This window comes from Rhodnius prolixus, unplaced genomic scaffold (assembly GCF_049639745.1).
Source record: "Rhodnius prolixus isolate KJV_2025 unplaced genomic scaffold, Rpr scaffold_4, whole genome shotgun sequence".
NCBI lineage: Eukaryota > Metazoa > Arthropoda > Insecta > Hemiptera > Reduviidae > Rhodnius > Rhodnius prolixus.
In genome coordinates, this window is record NW_027411614.1 from 29,615,027 (window position 1) to 29,625,692 (window position 10,666).

General features: G+C 32.1%; 1 long non-coding RNA gene across 1 annotated transcript; it reads right to left on the reverse strand.

Moving 5' to 3' along the window:
* Positions 1 to 1,412: 1,412 nt before the first annotated feature.
* On the reverse strand, positions 1,413 to 8,862 carry LOC141456334 (uncharacterized). The gene is made up of 3 exons (XR_012459727.1): positions 5,561 to 8,862; positions 5,420 to 5,478; positions 1,413 to 3,350 (listed from the first exon to the last, which is right to left on the reverse strand). It is a non-coding gene; the product is annotated as an uncharacterized lncRNA (long non-coding RNA).
* Between the last annotated feature and the right edge of the window lie 1,804 nt (positions 8,863 to 10,666).

The window sequence follows — 10,666 nt, forward strand, 5'->3', positions numbered from 1 at the left end:
GATCAACCAAATATATTATTATTAAATAATATTATTAAAATAACATTTATAATATTTGTAAGTTTATTAAAACATTCCTATTAACCGAGATTATTGGCGTCCCATTCTTTTATCAGTGCACTACCGGCCTCTGAACAGTGCTCACTCGTAACAGACACCATTAAGCATCACCGGACAGCAAGCCTATGAAGTTCTAAGTAAAAAAAAACCTGCAGCTAGACTCGGACTCTTATAATTTAATTTACTATGTAACTGAAATTCAATACTTCAATTGTTCAAGTATATAAATTACATGATGGTTCTGTTTTATATACTAATTTTCTAATAAAGTATAATTTTTAGATAGTTATGAAGAAACTGTTCAGTTTCAATTTTTCTCTATATTAAAAACATTTTCAAACGTCGTGGGTAATGCACTATCTACCAATCTGGCAAAATTGTAAGTTCTGTAGTTGCAAAGGGAAGTGTAACACTCAAGTGTGTCTGACTGCTGTGTAGTAAACACGGTTGATCGACTGTAATTTAGAACAGAACATTAAATTTTCGGTGTTTCCAACACCATTTGCCAAGGAAGGCAAGTTGATTGAAGAGTGATAAAAATCGTTCATCATTTAATCACTTGATCACTAAGGTTTTCTATTTATAATTTGAACAGTCCGGTATGAAGTGAGGAATTTGGTTTTAATTACCCGAAAACTGTACGTGACACAATTTACTTTTTTAGACAAGTAAATGCAGAAATAAATGTTTCCTATTGAAAGAATAAAAAGATATAGAGTATAAAATTAACTAAATTAAGTAGAATCATTTTTTTGTGCTTTGTTGTATCCTTTCTATAAAATAAACTTTGCTCATTGCCGCATTAAAACATTAATAATTGTAAAGGCAAAATATATATGCGTTAACAAGCGCCTTTAGCCATGAATAACCTAGATTTTAATTCATCAAATAAGTACAAAAGATACGTTTAACTACTAATTACAATTGGTACATTGTTTAGAAAGTCTTTTGATTTTCCGTCCAATTACCACAGAAATGTGTATACCAGTTATAGTTGGTTATTGACAATTATATTATTAGTTAGAATTCTGAAGAGCTAAAGAAGGTTACATAGTTACACCTTGGTAAAATGAAAGAAGAAAGTAGCGTTGAGGACGTTGATAAATTCATGAATAACTATTTTCCAAAAATGAAGGTTTCAATAACTAAGCTTACAATCTAAGGATAAGAACTGCAGCTTTAGAGTTGGTACAGATTACCACATAAAAGATGTTTTGTTGGAGAGGGATGTCTGGCTTTGTTTTGTATTGTTATGCTTAGGGCATTTTTTTTTTTATTCCCTTCGGCGGGTGGCCGAGCTTCCTCACTAAAGGTGATTCATCAGATTGTACAAGGTATGAAAAATAAAGTAACTCATTTAAAACATATATTTGAACAGATGATTATAATTTCCATACCTGATCAAGCATTGGCTCTGAAACTTCCAAACAGAGATATTTATTTTCAGAGGATAAAAGGTAGCCGCTAGTTACTGCAGGACGAAGGCTTAGAAGGAGGTGTTCAAACATTACTAAAAAGTGGCAGTGATTTTAAGGCAATAAAAAAAAAAGCTTGATGTTTCTCCATAAAATAAGTTGAAATCAATACAGAAGAGACTGACAATATTATATTTACAGTAATTCACCAACCACCTAATAATAACACTTTACAAGTAGTAAAAATAAAGTATAAATAATATTAAAATGGAAGCCGCTTTAACAAAATTGTGCGTTTATGTATACATAATCAGGAGTATTGGGGGTATATTCTTGCAATCTGATGTTCCCAAAAATTTTAATCCTAATTTATCCTATCTAATGAAGTATAAATGCATTTTACAAAATTTAAGTTTTAGTTTCCAAAAAGGTTTCTTAAAGAGACTGAATTTCCTAACTGTTTTTTTAATTTTTGATATGTTGAAATTATTTTAATTTATTGTACAGTTGACAAGTTAAATAATAACTAATTTATTTGTTTATTTAAGAAACCTTAAAAAGATAACGAGTGGGAATGCTCTGGAGTTCCAAGTTAAAGCTTAGGGCTCTCAGTTTTTCTCTTCTAATGCTCACCCGGCGATAGCTAGTAACCTCTTACGCAATGAGAGCACAGTGAGTATAAAGTTCACAATGTAAAAAGGATCTTCAGTTCATATTGCGAATATTTTGAAAACAAAAAAGTAATAGGTAATTGATTTTAATTTTTACAGCTTGAATATACAGTAACTTAAGAATGTGGTTCTTGTGAATCTATAAGAGCATTAGAAGGGAAAAAAAACAACCTTAAAAATGTAATAAATTGAAAATTCTTTACAAAACTTGCAGTTTTTACAAAGTTTACAGCTAATTATGAAACAAACTTCTTATGCCCTTAATAGCGGACTAATGCTAATCAGGCTATAAACATTAGGCTTACTATTCACTTAGCCCTTTATTTCTTTTTACAGTGCAACTAATGATTTAAAAAAAAAAAAACACAACATAAACTTCAAGCTATATTAACTTTATATGGATCAAGCTTCCCCCCTGTGGCACTAATAATGTTATAAGTATTATGCCACGAATCTGGCTTAATGCCAGTAAAACAATGTATACACTGTAAATTGAAAGTTCAAGAAAACATTTTTTAAAAAACTAATAACTTGACATTTTCAATAAAGGTACAAATATGTAACCCTCTCGTTCCAGTACGGCTGCACTCCTCGGCATGCTCTCTATCACACACTCTCCTTGTCAACAAGGGTCAGGATGGTTAAATAATAGAAAGGAACGGTTAATGGATCAAACAAACAATACCTTATTAAATAACTAAAAAGGCAAAACTTAAAACAAAATAAATGATCTCTTCTATCAAACTATACCAACTTATATACACTATGTACAAGATTCTCAATATAATTTCATAATTACCTTTAAACCCCAAAATAATTCACACCTCTTTTACTTTAACACCTTTACAAATAGGACTACAATGATGGTGCCTATGACAACTATCCACTAAGAAAATTGCTCCATAAACAATACATTTTTATTGCATTACTTTTAATCTAATAAATTCATGAAATATATAATTTTCTTTTAAAATTGTTGATTGCGAATATTTATATTTTGACAAATGAAATTCGTAACTTCCACCCAGCAAAAGAATAAATGTAATAGATATTGCCTAGTATCATCAGCACTTAAGTCCTTAGTGCCAATGGAGAGATATCAATGTTGAGTGTTTTGGGTAATGTAATTGCCTCTTAGGTTGAAACATCCAGTAATCTTCATTTATAGTAATCACCTTCATCACAATTTATTATGTTGATCGTTCTAGTCACGACAAAAAAGAAAAAAGTAATTGTATAATAAGATTTTGTAATAGGAATTCCTAAAATAGAATTTCTATAATATTTCTATTGTTTAACAAAGCTTCACTTAAGTAAACTGGATTACTGTATTTGTCATGTTCTTTTTGTTCACGAATTCATTATATTGCAAAATACGAATAATTGTAATGGGTCAATTACGGTTTTTAGGGATTGCTCAGAAGATTGTGTTAAACAAATAGGTGGAAGAATTAGAAACTTAACCTTTTATATTACAAAATTAAATTAATCATACTATAAGTAGGAAATATATAATGACAATTTAGAGGAACGCGGGAGTTGGAGAGAGTATTTATAGGGATCATTACCTTTGGCTCTGAGCAAGCAGATCTGTTAGGCGTGCTAATCAACTAGATTCTAGGCGTGCTTTGATCATCCTCACAAGATGTAATGCCTTTCACCACCATAGCATTACAAACAAACTGCACACTTGTACGGCTTGATTTAAATGTATGTTCCATCCGTCACCCAAATTTCAATTCAAACTTACTAATACGAGTAACATCTCTTTCGTACATCTCTTTCACTAATTCGGTGAATGAAACATTTATTAAATAATTAGTGAATACTAGCTCAATAGTATAGAAGGAACGCTTTCGTTATCGGCTTACATGCTTTATGCGCCTACAATATTCTCTCAGGTAACTCCCAAGTCATTTCTTAAACTTTAAACTTTTTTTTTTCTCATAGCCAAAGCCGTAGCATAGATAAGAACATCCAGTAATGTTCTCATAAATTTGTTTTAAAGAATATTCTGAACAGCGTAGACCCTAGTCAAGGACTTTTCACAACCTGCAAACAACCTTAACCAGGAAGAAGATATTTTTCTTTATAATATTTATCTTTTGCCTCACTTAAAAAAAGAAAAGAAAAAGAAGCTACTTTTCTGAACTGTCTCCGCTTCATTTCTAAATATCTTTGCTGTTCTAACAAACTAGATTAAATCAGCATTTTTAAAAATCTAAAACGTGCACTCAACCCAAGATTTGCATTTTTTGTTCATTCAGAGAACCAGTGATATTTATTCATCTACCTAAAAAAACAAATGAAACATTGTGTAAACTAAACCTATACTTCTTGTGGTTCCACTTTATTTTTATTTCGTTATATTTTTTTATATCTGTGATTTTCCCCATCTACAGTTTATTAAATTTTATTTTTTTAATTAGGTCACTCAATAGATTTCTTTGCCTTAATAAATTATGAGGTTTTTGATATCATTATTACTTTTTTTGTATTTACAAGGCAAGCTATGATTTGAAATTTAAGGCAATCCGCCAAATTTTATCTTACATTAAATGAATTATTTTAAAAACTGTCAAAAGCAACTGTAAACTTGCATCACATAGAGAACTGTTCAGATCTAAAATGCAACATGAATAAGCACTTGTTAAGTGTCTCTCTCTAACAAAGGAGAGATAAGGAAGAGTGAATATGAAGGCACATAATCACTTAGTTCACTTAATATATTAATGCCATAAGTTCGACCACATGTATAAGTGATAGGAATTTATAAGCCTCAAAAGTTTGGCCACTTCCTTTGAAAAGTTGAGATAACTAAGGTATACCTTATTCGTCATTATATATGCAGCAGTAGGCATTTAATTTTAAGAACTTTTTTGGTGGTACCTGTGGTATACTTAGTACTTGGACAAATTTCAATCAAATGATCACAACTGCAGGTTGTCAAGTTCTTGGAAATTAGGTAGACTGCATACATCAAACCAATTTCGAATCACAGCTGAATAAAAATTAAAAACGGAAAACCTCTGTCGAGGTTGAAGCCTTTATTTAAGTGAATATAGAATTAAATAGCAGGCCTTGAAATGTATGTGAATAAAATATCGTTTTTTTGGAAACTCCATAACATGTCAGTTTAGATATGTGGTGTTTGGGATGAAAAAAACATTAATTACAATAAAAGAGTAGAATGTAAACAATAAAATGAAAATAAATTATAAAACAGTAAAATGAAAATTTATACCAGTGAATCTTGTAAGAATTGTAAATTACCTTTGGCTTCTACCTAGAAAGGTATCCCATCTCCTCATTTTCTCTTCTTGCTGGAAAAGCTGTAACAATATGAATGGAGTTGTGTGATTGTTTAGGAAAGTAAAAGTTATTTCCACAGAACTCGTAGAAATTGTAGTTTACCTCCTTCTTGAGTCCATAATGGTTTCACTATCTGGTCTGTTTTGCTGCTCATCAATTGGTGCTTTTTTTAAAGTAATTCTACAATTGGTAAACTCATCAAAAAAAACTCAAGCATATGAAATAGGTAAGTATGATATTACAATATTTACCAACGTTTGCCACAACACTGAACAAGAAGTTTTTTTAAATACATAAAGGAAACCTCGCTATCCAGGGATTGATGAATTTATTTTCCTGATGGTTAGTATGGGATAATTTAGAAAGAATTTGGTTTAAATATGCTGTCATCTACTTCTTATATCAATAAATGAAGTAAACTTATACCTGAACTATAGGCTATTTAATCCCTTAGGTCGTCAATGCAATTAAATGACCACAAGGTATCTTACATGACACATAATGGCCAACAATTTGCGAAATTGATGGTGGCTTAAATTCAATTATTATTCATAAAATATATTTCTTTGCTAGGATTGTCAAGGTCTGAGATACTACACATCTCAGTAAATGTAAAGTAAAGTAGAATAATCGCCTATTTATTCAGTCGGGGCTTAACGTCCAACTAAATGTGGACAGTTGCAGAAGCTCATACCTTACATAAACAATTTCATCAAAAAAATTAAAAGGAGCCATTCGCGAGATTCGAACTGGGGATCTCCCACTTACAAAGCAAGGCTCATAACCACTATATATGAAATTCCTCATTTTTATTCAGAGAATATGGTTCAATGAATATTAAATTTTCTATATCTACAATTTATTTATACTTCCGCATTATCGGAATTGTGCTTCCTTTGGTTAAATAACAATGTTAACTAAGGTCAATACTTTCATCTAAGCCTTCTAGACTAGACCAATTACTGTTGAGATTTCGTAATTTAGAAGGGCAAAAGGGCGAGTCCAAGTGTCTGTAATTTTTCAAAAAATAAACTTTCTGTGAATAGACACTTGGAAGACACTCGTGGACGCATTTTTCAACCATTAATGCGACATTGCATTCTTAATTTAATGGTTCTTACGCTAAATTTTAGTTCCGTGGGTTTGAAAAATGAAGTCAGTAACTGCATTCTAAGCTTATAGCTTTCTACCATTCAGTTTTTACTAACTTTATTAATTAAATGAAATAAACTATTTGAATCATTACCTTCGTTAATAATAGCATTAAAGTTTGCTGAATGATTGTAAAGGAAAGATAACCCCTTAATTACTGAATCGAAGGGATTTTGTTGCAGTATGGATTTTGCTGCAGTCACTTTTAATTTTTAAACTGGACAAAATGACAATGTACTGCCATTTTTTAAAATTCCAGGCCCTCCCATATTTTCGCGGATTCGTTCTGTAAAGTTCCATCCTTCTGGCAAAGTCAAGTGTATAAGTACTCACTTGGATGTTTTGTTTATTCTTACCCATCAAATTTTCTTCTTCCCTAAGCCTTTTTTAGAAAACTGATTCTTCAGTTAATGAAGTTTCCTCTGCATAATATTTAAGGTGGGACTCCCAACACTTTCTCTAGTGATTGGAACAGTGGCACTACAGGGGACTTCTAACAACTAACTTAAACTTAATTTCAGCTGCCCTTCCAAGAAATTGATATGTTTAATTAAAAACATGCCAGTAGGTACAAGTTTACTTTTTTGGAAAGTTGTTTTTCTATCTATGAACCAAGTACTCTTCCTGAGAACCAAAAACATTTGGCACCATTACTGCCGACTATAGAGGTAGTTTGTGACATAAACGTTGTGGCGCCTCGATGACAGGCAAGTTAACAAATTGCCTTCATCCTCATTCTCTTTAAGTATTTGGAGGTCTGTCTTCACCGTACGATATATCTAAGAAAACCAATCGTTCTCACTTTCAGACTGTTCGTACTCTAACACACTTTCATTTTCCCTTCCTATTTCACTTTCTTCATGCTCTAGTTTTTCTATTTCTAAAGTCTTTTCTAGCCCTTTAGAAATAAAGTTAATTATTGATTTTTTTTAGCATTCTTTGATTCATAATTTTCATAAGGAGATAAAGCAACAAAAAGCAGTTCTCGAATTTTTTGCTTAATGTCTGAGAATACTGTAAGATCTGTCAACAGACCTATACATAGGCTTACTATACGTACCGGTTTGACCGGGATGGTCCCGGTTTGAGATCCCTGTCCCGGCGTCCCGGTCAAACTTGATCAACACCGACACCCCGGCCGATCGTTCCCCCGCGCCCATTTATTAATATGTTTTCAGTTCTTAATAATTTTGATTGCATTTCAAATATGAAAAACACAAATTAAGCGAAAAGCAAAACGAAAATGAGCCTCTTCCTCTTCTGCGTCCCGGTTTGGCTCTTCGTAATCATGGTAAGCCAACCTATCCAGTGACAGTACAATTTCTTTATTCGAAAATCTTTATTTGCAAAACATTTCCATCGAGTTACTGTTTTGATGAGATGATTACGATCCAATCTTATGACATAAGATGGTGTTAACTCTTTACCTGATAGACTGGCGTAGCAAGATTCAACATATGCATTTATGCTTAATAAATGCTGTTGCAACTGCCTTTATTTTTGCCGCCGAGTCAACAGTGCGAACTTTGTTGGGTTTTTTATTGGTATGAGTTAGCCATTTCTGCAACCAGTAAGAGAGTGTCAAATTCCAATATAAGTAATTAGTTATATACCCCTGCATCATATTTCATGGCTAATCTGCCCGCTCAGGCCAAAAAAAAAAGTGTGTATCATGGGCTTGAGACAACATTTGAAGGACGGGTACTGCTGGCCCATATGCATTAGATAATTCTCCTACGTTTAATAATACACATGATTACTTTTATAAAATCCCACAGGTTTCGGATCTGGTACTAACCGACTTATGAGACTACACGTACTGTTTACTGACAGAGAACACAGTATAATTTTCAGAACTATACTTCTTATACAACTCAACTTGGGAGGAAGTCCATTAGTGAACAAAGAAAAGGTCCATGGACACAGCGAATATATGGATATTTCATGAACAGGATTGCAAGTACAGGGTTTCTATGCAATCGTTTCTCTAAATTAGGCTCATACTTGGCTAGACGATACACCTGTTCTGAATGGACATGAGAAGGTTCTACCAAAAGTCATCAGCTCATTAGCCACTTCTTTACGGTATGAGGAAGCAGTCTTTTCTCTTAAACTATCAATAACCTTCAACCTTCATATTCCAGGTATTTTTCTCTTTATGCACTTCTCTTTGCTGCACTATAATCGTGGTTCATTTAATTATAAAATAAACAGTGCAACTTAATGTTACTCTGTCGTTCATCAAGTATTTATCTTATTTGTTAGTACTTACACTCAAAAAATTTGAGACCCTGTGCTTGGCCGAAATACCCAAGTAGAAGGAAACTTTGTTGTTTCATAATTCAGTCATTCAGTGCATGAGCCCAACGGCCCTTTAGAACAGTCCTCCTTCTGAACTTAATGTTTGGCCTAGATGTTTCATTGCTCGCAGTAAAAATTGATTTGGTCTCTTCCCAACTGCCTTTGCTCTGCACTGATTCTGGCAACTCTAAAAATAGAAAATTCATTTAGGAGCTCTCCAACCACTTTCAAGCTTACAATTGGATCAATAAATCTACTTCAAAGCTAATCCCAGAAGTAAGCATCAAGTGGCTATATTTCTAGACCTGAGTATCCACGAACTGTGTACTGTGCTTGTCGATAGATCAGAAATGGCTATCTTTTTGGCAGTCCCGTAACCAAAGTGATTAATGAGCAAATAAAGGCGAAGTTAGAACAACTAGTATCTAGGGAGATTTCTCTATCACCACCTTCAATGACCAGACTTCTTTTGTCCTTGGAGAAATATCGTCCACAACTTAAAACAATTTTTTTTTTCAAGGCCTGATGAAGCTCCGTAATAAAGTTAGTTGCTAAGTTCCGAAATGACAGACCAAATTTAGGTTTAAAAAAAAAACTTCTTTTTCTCTCCTTTCCCTCTTCTGAACACATTTGTTAGGTTTCATTGCATTTAGTTACATTCCACTGGTTTTTGGGAGTCAAAGATTTCTTAAGAGAAGCCTGTAAACACCTTATAGACCAAATGCGTTTCACAAAAGCGGATTACTTATGTTACTGGAATTAAGGAGGCTCAGGACGGCAGACCTGAGGCTGATTGTTTTACCGTAGAATGTAAAGAAATACTTTTGTACTGTTATTATGAAATAAAGAATATTATTATTATTATTATTAAGGAGGCTCAGGAAGGACTAGAAGTAAAAATTAACCAGCAATGGAGACAAATGGTACTAAAGATACTTTAGAAGAGCTATTACAACCTAAAGGAAATAATAGTAATTAGACATTTAAATACTTACTAAACTGAGAAATTTATTTTTTTAGTTACAATTTCATTTTGCTTTTAATGTTAAATGTTAGTATTTACAAAGTTTTAAATTTTATTTGTGTATAAATACTTAAAATTTTGTTTCTCTAAAATAAAATTAAATCTGTTATTTGCAGAATAGACCCAAACAGTTAATTAACAACTTCAATTTAAAGCCGGATAAGCTATATCTATCCAACAATTGAATTGTTAGACAGGTCTACTAGCTATCTCAAAGTTAAATGATTGTTCTCCGAAATTGATCATCTAACAATATACTGTTGGTGAACACTGATGAATTTCTCACAACTGAGAACTTATGTAAAGTTAAGTTTACAATTTATTGACAAGGGAAATGAACTAAATCTATAAGGAAAAGTTAGTTAAGAAAATGCCTAAGATAGTAATATCTATTTAGATTATCCTAACAAACTGGATTGCTTATCAACACTTATCCTTTCTTTAGTTATCATTTACAACTCACAGAAAGATATCAATTGTTTATTATATAAACAAATGTTTGTAAATCTGCACAAAGATATGTTGCTTTGCAAAAATAAATTTTTGCCTTTGAACACTTTTGATATTTTCAATTGCTTTTAACAAGAATCATTTTGGTTTTATATATTTAAATATTTTAAATTTGCAATAATTAAAAGGTGTTAGTTAATGACCTTAGTAAACTAAAGAAAAACTAAGTGAATTATGTTACAACCAAGTGAACTACATTTTTACTATTGAATAAAGGATCT